The following is a 16,724-nucleotide window of genomic DNA, read 5'->3' as shown; positions in this document are numbered from 1 at the left end:
CACATTGGTTAAGGCATTACTTTCTGCCTCACAGCTCTAATAACATCATAGAAGAGGAACAACAACATTGGTGAATTTTTACGCCAATTGACAATGTTTCGAGTGTAGCGACTCCACATCAGAACTGCACTGATGAAGAGTCACCAGACTCAAAACATTGACTCTGCTTCCTCTCCACAGATGTTGCCAGACTTGCTGAATTTCTCCAGCAATTTCTGCTTTTGTTTCAGATCTCCAGCCTCTGCAGTTCTTTGTTATGTTTTAATGGGAAAGGAGATGGAAAAATCTGAAATTGCTTCAACTTCTTTATCCGATCAAAGCAACAACAGACATTGTCTAATGTGAAGTTAAGGAATCACACATTATAATTATACATATTTCTTCTAATCTTCATGTTTCTTTGAAGCTGTGAAGAACAAATCATTAACTAGTATTATCTGAGGAAGTATACACTCTTTTTAACCCCCTCACGTTGTTCCAACAAAGATGTTCAATTAATTTTAGCATGCAGTTATTAAAGGTATTAAAATATAATGACAGAAATTGAAAATCTACTCTTACTATTGCTGTAGCAAGAGCTATGGATTCCATAAGACCATAGTCAGGGGTAAATATAGGGTAGGGAAATGGGTCTGGGTGGGTTACTCTTCAGAGGGTCAGTGTGGACTTGTTGGGCTGAAAGGCCTGTTTCCATACTGTAGGGAATCCAATCTAATAAAAAAATAGGAATAGGAGGAGACCATTTTGCCCCTTATATCTGGTCCACCATTCAATAGGATTGTGGCTGACCCGACACTCCTCACATCCATTAGCCTGAAGTTTCCCCTTAATCTTTGATTTCCCTACTAATCAAGATTCACTTTACATTTTTTCATCAGGAGCACTATTGAAAAACAGCAAATAAATCGAAAACTAAAATTAAATAATGTTTTGAATGATTTGCAATTATTTCAAATTGTACTCCGTAAACCTTATTGACAACCAAATCAAACTAAGCTTTTACATTTTAAGCTTTTATAAAGCTTTCACAATTGTTTTATTTCCTGGGCTGAAACACACTCTGTCAGGCTCAAGGCTTCCAGTCTATTGAAACAGCTTTGAAAAGAAAAGTGTGTAGAGGGCATGTGGATTGCAGCAGTTCAAGAAAGCAGCTCACCACCATTTTCTCAAGGGGAGATAGGGATAGACAGTAAAAAGAAATCTCGTGGATAAAGTTTTAAAAAATATGGTGAGGATCCTATTTTCTCAGCTGAGGAGTGTATCTTCCTTTTATATTTTAAGTCTGTTTGTTTCTTCAAGACCTGTCTTGTTGTGAAGGAATTTTGAGAGAAAGGGAGAGAAGGAGTGTTGAATTTTCCCATATTTGGCAGAGAGTTTCATGGAAGGTCCTGCTCCTTTGGTCTTGGCAATGTTTCTTATATAATCTTCCCCTACTCACCACCACATCAGTGATCCGCCCTTCTTGTTGAATTGTATAATCACAGAAATAAAAGTGCTTGCTGCTGATGGGACCTTCCACATTGTACCCCAGCTGCACCCCATTTCAAATGCCATCATTCAAAATCTACTGCTCCACTGTCATTATAATCGGAGTGGCTGAGAAAGGGAAGTGTACACCTTGGTTCGTGAGCAAAGACCTGAAGGTCTTGGTGAACAGAGGGGTGGAGAAGAGAGCAACTTTTATTCTTCCAGACTGCCAAAGGAGGCCATAGTACCAGACAATGCCATCTTGGACTGAGAAAGGCACTTGGGTCAGTGTAATATCCTGGTCAGGAGAAGGTCAATGACATTCTACACTCTGCAAGGGCAAGTACAGGCATCTTCTCTCCACTATCTGACACGCACTGTAATTCTGCCTTTGCATGCATCTATCACCAAGGCTAGTGGTCCACCGGTCCCAGTAGTTTATACAGCATGGAGAAATGATTTCAAACAGGTATAGTTAGGTAGCAGTTTTTCACTCATCCACCTATTCCTCCCAAACTACTATGCTTCATGACACCAGTGCCTCCTAGTCAATTACTGGGGACACCTCACCACCTTTCCTGCTCCTGAACCATGACTAATGGCTCTTCTAGTCATTTTTGCATCCCATATGCTCTTTTATATTTTATTAGATCTTACCTTTATATTTGTAGTTGCCCTCCTTCCCCGGTCATAATGACCCCCTCCATCCCAACATAAGGACTGCAATCCACACCATTGAATTTTCCACTTTTCTCAACATAACACTGACTGCCTTCTAATAACCTTTCTGGACATTTGCTGCCCAAGCCTTAAGGACTGACCATGGCCAACCACTGGACAATGCCCATGATGTGTGCTGGAGCCGCCTGACTGACAACAGTCCTCCCGTACTCTTCTTGGACTTTCAGACATGGCTGTTAGAGTGAATTGTATGCAATATGTTTACCACATGAGCTGCTGGCATATACTGCGGGTATAACATTGAAGTAGCACAGTGCCATTCAGCAGGATTTCCATCTGCTTGTCTTATGGTGCTGGCCACCAGATTTAGCTGCCTGCCTTTCTCTAAGATAAAGATAGATAGATTTTTGAACAGTAAAGAAATTAAGGGTTATGGTGAGTGGGTAGGTAAGTGGAGCTGAGTCTACAAAATGATCAGCCATGATTTTATTGAATAGTGGAGCATGCTCAATGGGCCAAATGGCATATACCTGCTCCTATTTCTTATATCCTTATGTTTTTTGTCTCCACTAAATAACAAGGCAGAGATGCTATGAGTACCTAAGAGACATTTCGATAAATGTGATGTGATGCACTTGGGTGGGACAAATAAGGCAAGGGATTTCATGATAAGCAGTAAGACTCTGGAAAGCAGATGAGATTCGGGAGGGAGAATGATTGAAATTCATAAACTTTTGAGAGGCAGAGATAATGGGTTTGACAGAAAGAAACCTTTTACCCTTGATGGCGGGATGAGTGACTAGAGGACATAGATTTAAATTAAGAGATGTGAGAAAATATTTTCTCATGAAGAGGGTGGCATAATTTGAAGCTCACTGTCTGTAAAGGTGGTAGAAGGAGAAGCCCTCATAACATTCGAGAAGTATTTAGATGTGCTTGTGATGTCAATATATTCAAAGTTGTGGGCCATTTGCAAGAAAATGGGATTGCAATAGTTCATTGTTTGTTTTTGACTAGCATGCACACAATGGGGCTGAAGGGCCTCTTTCTGTGGTGTAGACCTCTATGGCTCTTAGTAAGCTGAATGTGAGTGAGCACTAAGAAAGATGTTCTTTTGTGCATCCTGTGCAGATACATGGGATGGGCCTGTTTCCCTGCACACACCGTGACATGGCAGGAGCATTGCGATGTAAGGTATCGGTGACTGCCAGAGTTTTGTTGAAGTGCTTGATGTGTCTTTTGAATTTAGTCAAAGCTCAGCCATGTTGATGCAGTGAGGCTGGTGTTTTGCCAACGGTGACATCCGTGAACGGAGGGTACAGGTGGCTGCTGCCCAAGGAATTTGCCCGTGTAAGAGTTTGCTGAATGAAGGTGAACATGGAGGCCCGGGAAAAAAAATTAGCCTGCTTCATCCACCAGCTCAGATTTCCATCAGAAAGTGGTGCCATCTAATTTCTCAACTGCATAGAAACGGGGCGAGCTTAGCTAATGATGATATACAAATACATGGAAATAAGGTCCTCACCACTTGTAAGTGGGATTTGTATGTAGCCATGGAAACTCAAGGGGAAAATCGGACTTTGTTTTCTCAATGTCGAGAATCTTGTTTTTTCCATTCTCCCCACATTCTCCCAAATTTCTCCCTATTTCCCATGCCATTTAAGGACTGGGAACATTCCAATACGTGAGGTAAATATATGTTGTTTTAAGTTGCTGATGGGAGTCAGGTTATGCTGGAATATAAGCACATTACAGTTTTTCTCAATCTGTCTACAGCTTTTGAAAGAGCAGGCCATAGTGTACCAAGTCTCCACTTAGTAGCATTCTTATCTATATAACCAGAGCCAGGGAAATCTCTGCAATTGCTTTACTCCACTTTCAGGCTGTTACTTCTGTTGTTTGCAAACTTCTAACATTAGGGAGAAAGTGAGGTCTGCAGATGCTGGAGACCAGAGCTGAAAATGTGTTGCTGGACAAGCGCAGCAGGTCAGGCAGCATCCAGGGAACAGGAGAATCGACGTTTCGGGCATAAGCCCTTCTTCAGGAATGAGGAAAGTTTGTCCAGCAGGCTAAGATAAAAGGTAGGGAGGAGGGACTTGGGGGAGGGGCGTCGGAAATGTGATAGGTGGAAAGAGGTCAAGGTGAGGGTGATAGGTCAGAGTGGGGTGGGGGCGGAGAGGTCAGGAAGAAGATTGCAGGTTCGGAAGGCGGTGCTGAATTCGATGGATTTGACTGAGACAAGGTGGGGGGGAGGGGAAATGAGGAAACTGGTGAAATCCGAGTTCATCCCTTGTGGTTGGAGGGTTCCTAGGCGGAAGATGAGGCGCTCTTCCTCCAACCGTCGTGTTGTTGTGGTCTGGCGATGGAGGAGTCTAAAGACCTGCATATCCTTGGTGGAGTGGGAGAGGGAGTTGAAGTGTTGAGCCACAGGGTGGTTGGGTTGGTTGGTCCGGGTGTCCCTGAGGTGTTCTCTGAAATGCTCCGCAAGTAGCTGGCCTGTCTCCCCAATATAGAGGAGGCCACATCGGGTGCAGAGGATGCAATAGATGATGTGTGAGGAGGTGCAGGTGAATCTGTGGCGGATATGGAAGTTTCCTTTGGGGCCTTGGAGGGAGGTGAGGGGGGAGGTGTGGGGCCTCTCACTTCCCTCCAAGGCCCCAAAGGAAACTTCCATATCCGCCACAGAATCACCTGCACCTCCACACACATCATCTATTGCATCCGCTGCACCCGATGTGGCCTCCTCTATATTGGGGAGACAGGCCGCCTACTTGCGGAGCGTTTCAGAGAACACCTCTGGGACACCCGGACCAACCAACCAACCACCCTGTGGCTCAACATTTCAACTCCCCCTCCCACTCCACCTTGGATATGCAGGTCTTTGGACTCCTCCATCGCCAGACCACAACAAAACGACGGTTGGAGGAAAAGTGCTTCATCTTCCGCCTAGGAACCCTCCAACCACAAGGGATGAACTTGGATTTCACCAGTTTCCTCATTTCCCCTCCCCCCACCTTGTCTCAGTCAAATCCATCGAATTCAGCACCGCCTTCCTAACCTGCAATCTTCTTCCTGACCTCTCCGCCCCCACCCCAGTCTGACCTATCACCCTCACCTTGACCTCTTTCCACCTATCACATTTCCGATGCCCCTCCCCCAAGTCCCTCCTCCCTACCTTTTATCTTAGCCTGCTGGACAAACTGTCCTCATTCCTGAAGAAGGGCTTATGCTCGAAACGTCGATTCTCCTGTTCCCTGGATGCTGCCTGACCTGCTGCGCTTTTCCAGCAACACATTTTCAGCTTCTAACATTAGCCCACTTTGTTTTTTTTTAATCAACGTGACATCCCTTGTACTGTCCAAAATCACTTCCTTGAATGCAAAACATATAATTCTTTTGCCAATTAAGTATTGGAAACTGTTGTCCATATCGTCAACGACAACTACCTAACTATTTTAATCCTATTTCCCAGCACATGGACCATAACCTTATATGCCTTGGGATTGCAAGTGCAAATCTAAATACTTCTTAAATGCTATGAGGATTTCTGTCTCTACCACCCATCTCGGGAGTGAGTCCCAGATTCCCACCACCCTCTGGTGAAAAAGGTTTTCCTCACACCTCTGCTAAACCTTCATGCTTTACCTTAATCTATGCCCCCTGGTTATTGATCACTCCATCAAGGGGAAATGTTTCTCTTGTTGTTCTTGCTGTTCCTTCTTCACCTTTGGGAACTGGTATCAGCTGAGTAAGATTGTCACTTACAAACAGAACATACAAATCAGGAGCAGGAGTGGGTCATGCAGCTGCTTGAGCCTGTTTTGCCATTCAATAAAATCATGGCTTGTCTGATTTTAAACTTAAATCTACATTCTTTCTTACTCCTGATAACCTTTCACCCCCTTATCTATTTATCTCTGACTTAAAAAAAACATCAACGACACTACTTCCACCAACTTTTTTGGAAGAGAGTTCCAAAGACTCATGGGTCTCTGAGGAAGATTAGAATGAGAATTAGAATCCGATTTATTGTCACATTTACTCACGAGTGCAGGGAAAAGTTTAAAAGTCGCCACTTACATTGGTACAAAAGATATCTAGGTACAGATTCTTAGGAATAAATTAGAAAAATAAAGGAATAAAAAGTTCAGAATTACAGCTCTTCCAAGCAGAGAAGATGTGTTGGCCTGCAGTCCATGCCGGGTGGGCTTCGCCTCGAGGGCAGAAGTCTGCGCTGGTATCTCTTGAGGACGGGAGTCTATGTAGGCTTCACCTCGAGGCCGAGAGTCTGTGCTGGATTCTTTCGAAGATGGTGGTCTGCGCTGGATTCACCTCGAGGCTGGGAGTCCATGCTGGATTCATATCGAGACCATGAGTCTGTGCTGGATTCAGCCACAACCAGGTGTCTGTGCTGGCTTCACTTTGAGGCCGGGAGTCTGTGCTGGATTCATTCGAAGGTGGGGGTTTGTGTTGGATTCACCTTGAGGTCGGGAGTCTGGGCTGGATTCACCTCGAGGTCGGGAGTCTGGGCTGGATTCACCTCGAGGCTGGGAGTCTGAGCTGGATTCAACTCAAGGTCGGGAGTCTGGGCTGGATTCACCTTGAGTTGGGAGTCTGGGCTGGATTCACCTCGAGGCTGGGAGTCTGAGCTGGATTCACCTCGAGGTCAGGAGTCTGGGCTGGATTCACCTCGAGGTCGGGAGTCTGTGCTGGATTCACATTGAGGCTGGGAATCTGGGCTGGATTCACCTCGAGGCTGGGAGTCTGGGCTGGATTCACCTCGAGGCTGGGAGGCTGGGCTGGATTCACCTCGAGGCTGGCAGTCTGTGCTGGATTCACATTGAGGCTGGGAATCTGTGCTCCTTGAGTCCAGGAGGCCGTGCTGGATTCACCTTGCACCCGAGAATCTGTGCTGAATTTCCTTTATCTCTGTTTTAAATGGGCAACCCCTGAGTTTTAAATAGTGACCACTCGTTCATGATTCTCCTATAAGAGAAATCATACCCATCAGTTAAGATCCTTCAAGATTTTACTCATTTAAGTCAACTTTGTGATTGCCATTGCTGCACCACAGCCAGTATTGTCTACTTTCACCTCGTTGACATGATTTGATTATGAGTCTACCTTGGCTAATACGCTACCAAAACCTCAACTTCGAGACTTGAGTTCCAATGATCTCCTATTAGGACTTCCATGTTGCACCCTCTGTGACTACTTATCTCCTTACTGCTCTCTGTATCTTAGCAAAATCTTATTCATCCATCACTTCTGCTGTTACTGTACTTCAGTGATTGAGCAACATTTTAGTTTTTTAAGTTTCCACTTTTTCACATCAATTTCCCTCTGGTTTCACTCCTGATAGCCTCCTTCAGACCTTAAAAGCCTTTGAGATCTCTTTGTTTCTTCGATTCCAATCTCTTGTATGTTTCTGATTTTAATTTATCCCCCATTAATGCCCATGCTTTCATCTGTGACTAGAAACTTTGTAGTTCCTTCATTGCATCTCCCTTAGTTTTTGAGGTGCACCTTCAATCTGTGACAAAGAATCCTGCAAGTTCATACTGTTTGGCTGAAGAAATTTCTCCTCATCTCAGCCTTAAATGGCCTACCCCATCTCCTTAAATTATGAACAGCATTCCTTCTCAATTTCTTGACGATTGTGAGGGCCTCCATAGCAACTTCTGGAACTGGAGGCCAATGCTGCAATTGGCATGCTGATGCCAACACAGAACCTTGAAGTGCGTGCCTGCAGCTTAGAGGGAACACTGGCTCTGGGCTCCCCAGTAATTGGTAACATCCTTTCTACATTTACCATGCATAGTCCTTAAGAATTTTAGAGATTTCAATGAGATAGCCCTTCAGTCTTCTGAGCTCCAATGAATACAGTTCTAACCCATCCAGTCTATCTTTATACATTAGTCCTGCCATCTCAGGAATCAGTTTGATAAACCTTTGTTGAACTCCCTCCATAGCAAAAACATCCTTCTTTCAATAATAAGTCCAAGACCCCACACAATACTCAAGATGTGTTCTTGCCAAAGCCATGTATAATTGCAGCAAGACATTCCAGCTCCTGTACTCGAATCCTTTCGCTATGAAAACTAACCTGCCATTTGTTTATTCAACACTTGCTGTACCCGCATGCTTTCATTCAGCACCTGATGTCTTGATGCAACCCCCCTTCCTATGTCATTCAAATAAAAATAGACCTTCCTGTTTTTGCTACCTCACGTTTATCCACATAGCACTTCTGCATGCATTTTCCCACTCCCTCAACTTTAGAGATATTGCATTTAGTTCCGTCAACTAAATCATTAGCATCTATAATGTGAATAGTTAGATACCAGCCATTGATCCCTGTGGTAGTCTCCAAGCCATTGCGTGTCACTCAGTAAAGAGTAATTTATTCCTTCTCTTTGTTTCCTGACTGTGAATAAGTTTTGTATCCATGTCAGTACACTGCCTTCAATCCCATGTGCTTCAAATTTACATGCAAATCCCTATGTGGACCTTGTGAAAAGCCTTCTGAAAATCCAAGTAATCCACATCCATTGGCTCCCCCTTATCAGCTTGATTAGTTACATACTTGAAAACTTACATTTGTCAAGGATGATTTCCCTTTCATAAATCCATGCTGATTCTGTCCAATCTGGACACTGTTTTCGAAATGTTCAGCTATTAAATCTTTGAGAACAAACTGTTGCATTTTCCTACTATTGATGCTAGGTTTACCACCTGTAATTCCTTGTTTTCAGTCTACCATCTTTATTAAAGAGAAGGGTTACATTAGCTACCTTCTAATTCATAGGAATTGTTCAACAATTTGTAGGATGTTGTAAGGTGACAACCAATGTGTCCACTATTTCTAGGGCCACTTCTTTAATATAGGATGTAGATTATTGGGCCCTGGGGATTTATCGGCCTTTAATCCCAGCAATTTCCCCAACAGTATTTCCTTACTACCACTGATTTCCTTCAGTTCCTCCATCTCACAGTACGTTATGTTCCTCTGCAATTTTGGAATGTTATACTTTTTGAAGACAGAGCCAAAGTATGTTTGCCATTGTTCTGACATCTGACAAAAGTATTTTTGTTGATATTGGTCATGTTAAGTGTCTTGGGAAATTTAACTTTGCTAAATGTGCTTTAACAATGCAAGTAGTAATTATGGAAAGGAAAGTTACAGAGAATTTCATTTAAGGCCAATTTTACATGATTCACACAGAAACATAGGAAAACATTACAGCATAGAAGATAGCCATCCAGTCCACCATGTGTGCTGGCTGAATATATTACATAGCCTGATCCCACTTCCCAATTCTTCACCTGTAGCTCTGTAACTGTGACTCTTCAAGTGCTAATCCATGGTTTAGGACAACTGTCCAGAATTGGAGAGGAACTTACTTTGGGGGGAAGAGGATCTTGTTCTCATGGCTTATAGAGGCATCAACAGCAGAGGCACAACAAAGAAAGGGATTAAGTATGAGGAGCTAGGTACCACATTTGCATTATCAGTTCATTTGTTTTATTTCTGCTGTCTTTTGCATTGAAATGGAGAATCTTTCATTTTGCCCTTTTATTATTTTTGTGCCTTAACTTTTGCTTTATTCTTATATTTTTACTCTCTATCCCTTCCTGATGCTGTCAATTTATCATTTTTTAAAAAATATTAATCATTTTCTCTCTGTGTCTCTGCTCTTCCAGAATTAGGAAGCAAAACCTCAACAGCTATCGTCTCTGGATTAATGCCTAACTCACATGCAAATTGACAATGGGGTCAATAAGATTAGAGAAATGAACGCATAGGTCAAACATGAGTGCAGGTGGAGGTGGCTTCCAGTTTGTGGAACACTAATACCAGTACTGGGGAAAGTGGCATCTGTACCTTTGGGACAGTCAACACGAGAACCATGCTGGAATCAGTGCTGCATATCTAGGTCAATAGAGAGGGGTTTAAATTAAATAGCGGGGTAAGAAATCAAATTTTGGAAGATCTGCCATCCATACCTGGTCTGGCCCAAATGTGACTCCAGATCTAAAACTGCCCTCTGGACAAATGGGCAATAAATGCTGACTTAGCCAGCAACATTCACATCTCATGAAGCAATACCAAAAACTTACATATTTTCCAAGCTGAACAGTTGCATGCAACTTTTGATGTCTAATATGTGCACTAATTGTACAAGTGTCAATTAAAACAAAAGACACAAATTTATTGATGCTGACTCTGATTTCTGGTTTCAATGTCTTTAAATAAAATGTTAATTTCCATGCAGGTAGCCTCGCTTATTCCACATTGGACTCTTGACTTGCTGAAATATGTGGTCAAGTGTGATTTTGGGTCAGTATTTGTCCTTTTTAAAAAACATTTTAGCTGAGGGAAAGTCTAAGGCATAACAATCAGAGGATGAAAGTTAAAATTTGAGAATCTATATTAACCACAATGTATTGGAGTTCTTTAAGGAGTTAACGTTTGCTGTGGATAAATAGAACATGCTGTATTTAGATTTTAAGAAAGGACTTGACAAGCTGCAGGGTCATTGAGTGACCAGCAATTTAATTGGAGCAGTACATAAATAATTCAAGTAAATGTGCAAGTCAGAACTTGGGGATTCTGCAGCCGATATTTTACCTTCTGAAGTCCCAAAACCTATCCATAATCCACTAGGCAGAAATCAGGAATGATGGAATACTCCTTACTTAATGGAGCAGTCTGCATGATTGGCACTCTGTCCCCAACTTTATACCATGCTCTCCCTCCATGGATGTAGTGTGTACCAGTTCCGAGACATATTGCAACAGCTTACCGATCCTCCTTCAATAGCAGCTTGTAAATGGTGTCCTCTACCAACTATGGAAAAGAGATGGAGTAAAGAACATAAGAACATAAAAACTAGGAGTAGGCAATCTGCCCCTTCGAGCCTACTCCGCCATTCAATAAGATCATGGCTGATCTTTTTGTGCCCTCAGCTCCACTTACCCACCCTCTCATCATAACCCTCAATTCCTTCATTGTTTTAAAAAAAAAATCTATCTTCGCTTTAAAAACATTTACTGAAGTAGTGTCAATTACTTCACTGGGCAGGGAATTCCATAGAGTCACAATCCTCTGGGTGAAGAAGTTCCTTCTCAATTCAATCCGAAATCTGCTCCCCCTAATTTTGAGACTATGCACTCTTGTCCTAGTTTCATCTGCCAGTGGAAAAATTTTCTCTACGTCTATCTATTCCCTTCACAATTTTATATGTTCCTATACGATGCCCCCATATTCTTCTAAATTCTAATGAATCCCAGGTCTACTCAGTCTCTCCTCATAAGCCAACCCACTCAATTCCAGAATCAATTTAGTCAACCTCCTCTGCACCCTGTATCGTGCCTCCACCTCAAGTAAGGAGACCAAAATTGCACGCAGTACTGCAGGTGTGGCCTCACCAGCACCCTATATAGTGCAACGTAACCTCCCTGCTTTTAAACTCAATCCCTTTTGCAACAAAGGACAAAATTCCATTTTCCTTCCTAATAGCCTGTTGTACCTGCAGAACAACCTACTGTGATTCATGCATAAGGACTCCCTCTGCATAACAGCATGCTGCAACCTTTCACCATTCAAATAACAGTCTTTTTTACTGATACTCCTCCCAAAATGGATGACTTCACATTTATTAACATTTATAAAGGATTATCCATACATTCATTGTCAGAATAGCTACTGAACATGTAAGAAAGGAACTTTGAAAAGATGAGATGAGAACAAGATGGAGCAAGGGTGTGAGTACATAGAGTCCAAGGTTGGATCTTTCTTTCCTCTAGGCGAAAATGAGGACTCCAGATGCTGGAGATCAGAGTCTAGATTAGAGTGGTGCTGGAATGATGAGGCGCTTTTGCCCAAAATGTCGATTTTCCTGCTCCTCGGATGCTGCCTGACCTGCTGTGCTTTTCCATCAGCACACACAAATCTTTCTTTCCTGTCGTTATGTTCAATGAAACCTGTCTGTTCCACTCTTTCGACCTGATCTTACCAGTGGAGGCACAATCTGCAGTTGCAAATTCCCCTTAAGTTCACACACCATCAGGACATGAAACTTCATCATTAATTCTTCACTGTAATTGATTCAAAGTGCAGAAACTCCCTCCTTAACATCACTTTGGATGTATTTACACCCTTGGACTGCAGACGATTCAAAGATGGCTCACCAACACTTGGTTGAGGGCATTCAGAATGGGCAATAAATGTCGACATTGCTATCGACAGCCACATCCCTTGAAAGAATTTAATAAAAACAGAAGGCAGAGAAGAATTAGGTATACTGATGGTGTTGAATGGACATAGAAAAGAGAAGGATTGTATGGAGTACAAACACCAATATCGACCAGTGGGCTGAAAAGCCTGTTTTGGCACTGTAGTTGAAGTGTAATTACTTCCAGCTTGCCATGTTTCATGGTTAACAGTGGAGTTTCAATTGCTTATGACAATGACAGATTTACTCCAAGTAAAATCAATGTCCAAGAAATCCATGGTCAGGGAGGATGTTTATGAGCTGCAGAATTGCAGACAATTACAATTCATCACTATTTGATGAATGTAAGGTCTAGTCCAGACAGCAGGGGGTGCTCATAACCTATTAGGTGAGCTTGCAATTGTTGCTAATGCATTCAGGCATTTTATTTGAGATAATCTGCAACACTGAGATCTTTCCAGCTCATTGCCTATCATTCTTGTCATCACTATCAAACTATCCTGCTTGGTTCCACTAAATTTGAAGTTTTTATTGCTACCATTCAGAACAATGTTGTACCAAACATTTCACCTGTTGCGTTCATCATGACTGAAAGTGCCCCTCAGTGCTTTCACTGAATGAGATGTTATTTGCATTAGTTTGCAGGCACAGTGATCAGGTGCAAGATGATTTAAATGTGTAGTGAATTAAAATTTAGAAATTGTTTCAAAAGTGATGTGAGGTATAAAGTTCAGTCTGCGGGTGTGCTGATAGCGTGAATGTTATTATCCGACAATAACCTGGCAGTGTTGCCTCCTTCAGATGTCAAGCCATTTCTACTGTTTCTAAGCAACAGCTCAGGTGCACCTGTGTTTAACGGAAATAAAAATACATAATTAAAAGTTTTGAATATTTAAAATCACGTCTTGTCAATGTTGCGAGTGCGCAGCAAATCCTTCAATGTTTAACTGAGAGAAGGAAACAGATTAACAATTTGTCCCTTTCCAGCAACCAATGCTAATGGTGCCCTTCAGAGTTCTGTTACCTGTAGGCGCCAAGTCAAGATCTGAAACTAAAACGGAAATTGTCTTTCTGCACCAGCATCTGACTCAAAGTCTTGTGCTTGCTGTGTGACTGTAGACTCTGAGGATTCAGGAACTGTTATACAATACGGAGCTTGCAACTGAGTACAGTTCCATCATTGAATAAATCCCATGCATTTCCACTTTCTAGTAGGATTCGCTCAATAAGGATAAGGTGAGCAAAACCAAATTGACTTTTGAACTTGTAAGTTCATGGCCACCAATATCAAATTTAACACTCCTTACCATCATCCCCGTGAGGTGCTTTGTCAGAATAGATTTTAGTGAATATTTAAATGAGCCTCACGTGTTTTTAATCCATTAAGAGATTTAACACTGTCCAGCACAGAGCATGCTGCCTGTTTGAAGATCTGAACAACCTTTGTTAGAACATGTAGCAATGTGCCCTAATTCAATTTTGACATGAGACCAACTTGGTAACTTCTGGAGTCGAACATGTGCCTGAACTGAATGGCAATTGAATTAGGATAGGGCAAGTGTGACAATGGACAAACAATTGCCATTGCTGAACCTCATTTGAAAGAATTTGCTGAACAGCCAGTCCTCCTCATAGAAAGCTCACTGATCTACTACAGGGAATTTTGGTAAATGATTGATTATGACAGGGCTGCAGCGGGTACCTCAAAGGGCAAGAGTTGGAAGATTCAGGAGTGGAAGGCAACAGCAGAGAATGTTTATTCATAATTTGTAGCTGCAAAGGGATGAAAGATCCGAGAGCCTTTCTGGCTCAAAAAACACGAGCAACCACAGCAAACTGTGTGCCAAAGCTGCAACCAGCATTTCATCAATTTAGATGAGGATGTCTTACATATCCAAACAGAATGGCCACTTCCCTACATCTGTTAAACACAAATATTACAAAGGAGAACTAACAAGTAGTCACAAGTAGATGGAGATGAAATAGCAACAGGGCTCATAACCATGTCAGCTGCAGAAGGAGTTCTGGCTGCCAAAAAATTGGATTGGCTGGACAACCACTTCCTGTGCAATTTTAGTTTCATTACTATCCTATGCTTTGAGGATTTTGTCTCTTTGGTTTGGTTTTCACCCCATTTTTATCAGTTGTGAGAAGTGGGCATTGCATTTTCTGTTTTGATTTTAGATTGATGAGACCAATAGGATTATAGCAACATTGATCTGGGTTTGAGAGAGATTCAAATAAATGTAAACAAATGGTGGAATTTTAGGGACGAGTATAATCTGTTTTAGCTAATCCCAGTTGGCAGAAAATTAATAGAATCAAATCAATGAGAAGCAAAATCCTGTTGGATGTAAAGGAGGCAAGTAATCTTCCTCACCAATTGGCATCTGGATTGGTATTCAGTTACAGTTCTCTGTATGATTCCACAAGAAGCAGATTGTTACCAGTGTAGTGTTCTCTATCTTGGGATGGCTACCAATCCAGTCTTTTGAATATTTCTGCAAAGGTAAAGGGACTTTTCAAGATTGATATATATTAGATGCATTTATTTTCAAAGTACTTCTCTATCCTTTGATGACGAAATTAATCGTTATTAACTGTTGATAGTTTTGGCAAAGTGATCTCATTACTATTAAAGAAAAAAACTCCTTACCTCTTGTCTAGTTTAGGACAGGTCATAGCAATTCATTAGTTTTGCAGGAGATGCGGTTAGTTTCTGTCCAATGTATAGAGCCGGTGACAAAAATAGAAATCGCTGGAAAAACTCAGCAGGTCTGGCAGCATCTGTGGAGAAAAATCAGAATTAGCATTCAGGTCAAGAGAACAGTTCTGAGGAAAGGTCACTTGACCAGAAACGTTAACTCTGATTTCTCTCCACAGATGCTGCCAGACCTGCTGAACTTTTCTAGCAATTTTTATTTTGTCTCTGACTCACAGCATCCACAGTTCTTTCAGTTTTTATATCGAGCCAGTGTTGGGAGAGCTTGACCAGTATCTTTCCTGCAGACGTTAGTGACAAAGCAATTCTGACAATTTTCTGTAACCCATTTTAACTTTGGTCAAGGACTGATTTCACCCTTGATCCAACAGAATTTTTGATAAAATGAATCTTAAACATTAAGTGCAGATATACTTTAACTGTTAATATTTAAATGCAAACCTTTATATTGAACTTATTGCAAAGGAGATTTAACTGTGAGGCAGAATAAGAGGAGTAAAAACATAAAACTTTCAGCCCATTGCTGCCATTAACCTAATTGCCCACATTGTTCTAGGTTTATTTGACTATTTATGAAATGCTAAGTTTGTGCTGCCTCAATATTTTTCCTTCTTAACGGTTTAAGGTTTGACGATTATTTTTAGAACTGCAAGTATTGTACTAATTTCCTGGTGTCTTATCTTCACTTGCATTTCTAATTTATAGCTTTCTGTGCCCATTCAGTATTTTTTTTTCAAAACAAGTGAATAATGACATTGCATCTAACTTGTGAAACAGTGAGAACTAAACTCACTGAGTAAAGAGTCAGAGATGGTTGGGAAAGTAGCAAATGTTGATGTTCTGTGACAAACTAGTTTAATTTTATGAATATATATTAAAAAAGGTATGGATGCATGATTAGTATCAGTGTTAGAACCCTATTAGAATTCTATTAATGTTTTTTTAATTGCTTTTTTTCCTTTAATTGCCTGTATTTGAATGAAAATCCTTAATTTCTGAGCTTTCAACATCTGTCCTTTCAATTGCAATATTTTCCTCTGCCTGTTTGCCCTCTTTCTTCTATCAATCTTAACAACAGTCTTGTTTTCGCTGACCAGTCTTGATATTCCTGTATTTCACTTGCTGTTTCTTTGCTGATCTTGACATCTTATCCTTTACTAACAGCTTATTCACTGACTAATCATGTCGCCTATTATTTGGACAACTAATCCAGAGGCATGGGACAATTGATTTGGAAATATGAGTTTAGTTCTCACCACAGCAACTGGGAATATATTAATTAAATAAATAAATCTGGAATAAAATATCAATTTTAGCGAAGCTACCACCTTGTTGTAAAAACCTGTTAGATTCACTGATGTCAATTTTCAGAAGGAAATCTGTTGAGATATCTCTGTGATTTCAGACTCACAACAATGTGGTCGATTCTTAGGCATTCCTTGAAATGGCCTATCAATTCAATCAATTCTGTTGGAGAAAGTGGCTTACCACAACCTTCGAGGAAAATTTGTAGTGGGCAATAAATGTTGGTCTTGCCAGCAGTACCTGCGTCCTGTGAATGAACAATAAGAAAAATATTGAAAGTTTTGGTGTTTTGCTGTTTCTTTAAATGCTGT

General features: G+C 41.4%; 1 protein-coding gene and 1 long non-coding RNA gene across 11 annotated transcripts in view; one reads left to right on the top strand and one right to left on the bottom strand.

Moving 5' to 3' along the window:
- adgrb1a (adhesion G protein-coupled receptor B1a) overlaps positions 1–16,724 on the top strand; it is a 568,355-nt gene that overhangs the window by 154,060 nt on the left and 397,571 nt on the right. The window lies entirely within an intron of this gene.
- LOC148150479 (uncharacterized) overlaps positions 6,929–16,724 on the bottom strand; it is a 70,591-nt gene continuing 60,795 nt past the window's right edge. The window contains exon 4 of the long non-coding RNA XR_015757040.1: positions 6,929–7,134. This is a non-coding gene — a long non-coding RNA (uncharacterized LOC148150479). The remainder of the gene's footprint in view (positions 7,135–16,724) is intronic.

The sequence above is a fragment of the Chiloscyllium plagiosum genome, unplaced genomic scaffold (assembly GCF_037043375.1).
Source record: "Chiloscyllium plagiosum isolate Xiang-an unplaced genomic scaffold, Cpla_swu_hap1 HiC_scaffold_4, whole genome shotgun sequence".
NCBI lineage: Eukaryota > Metazoa > Chordata > Chondrichthyes > Orectolobiformes > Hemiscylliidae > Chiloscyllium > Chiloscyllium plagiosum.
This window is presented reverse-complemented; position numbering and strand designations above follow the sequence as displayed.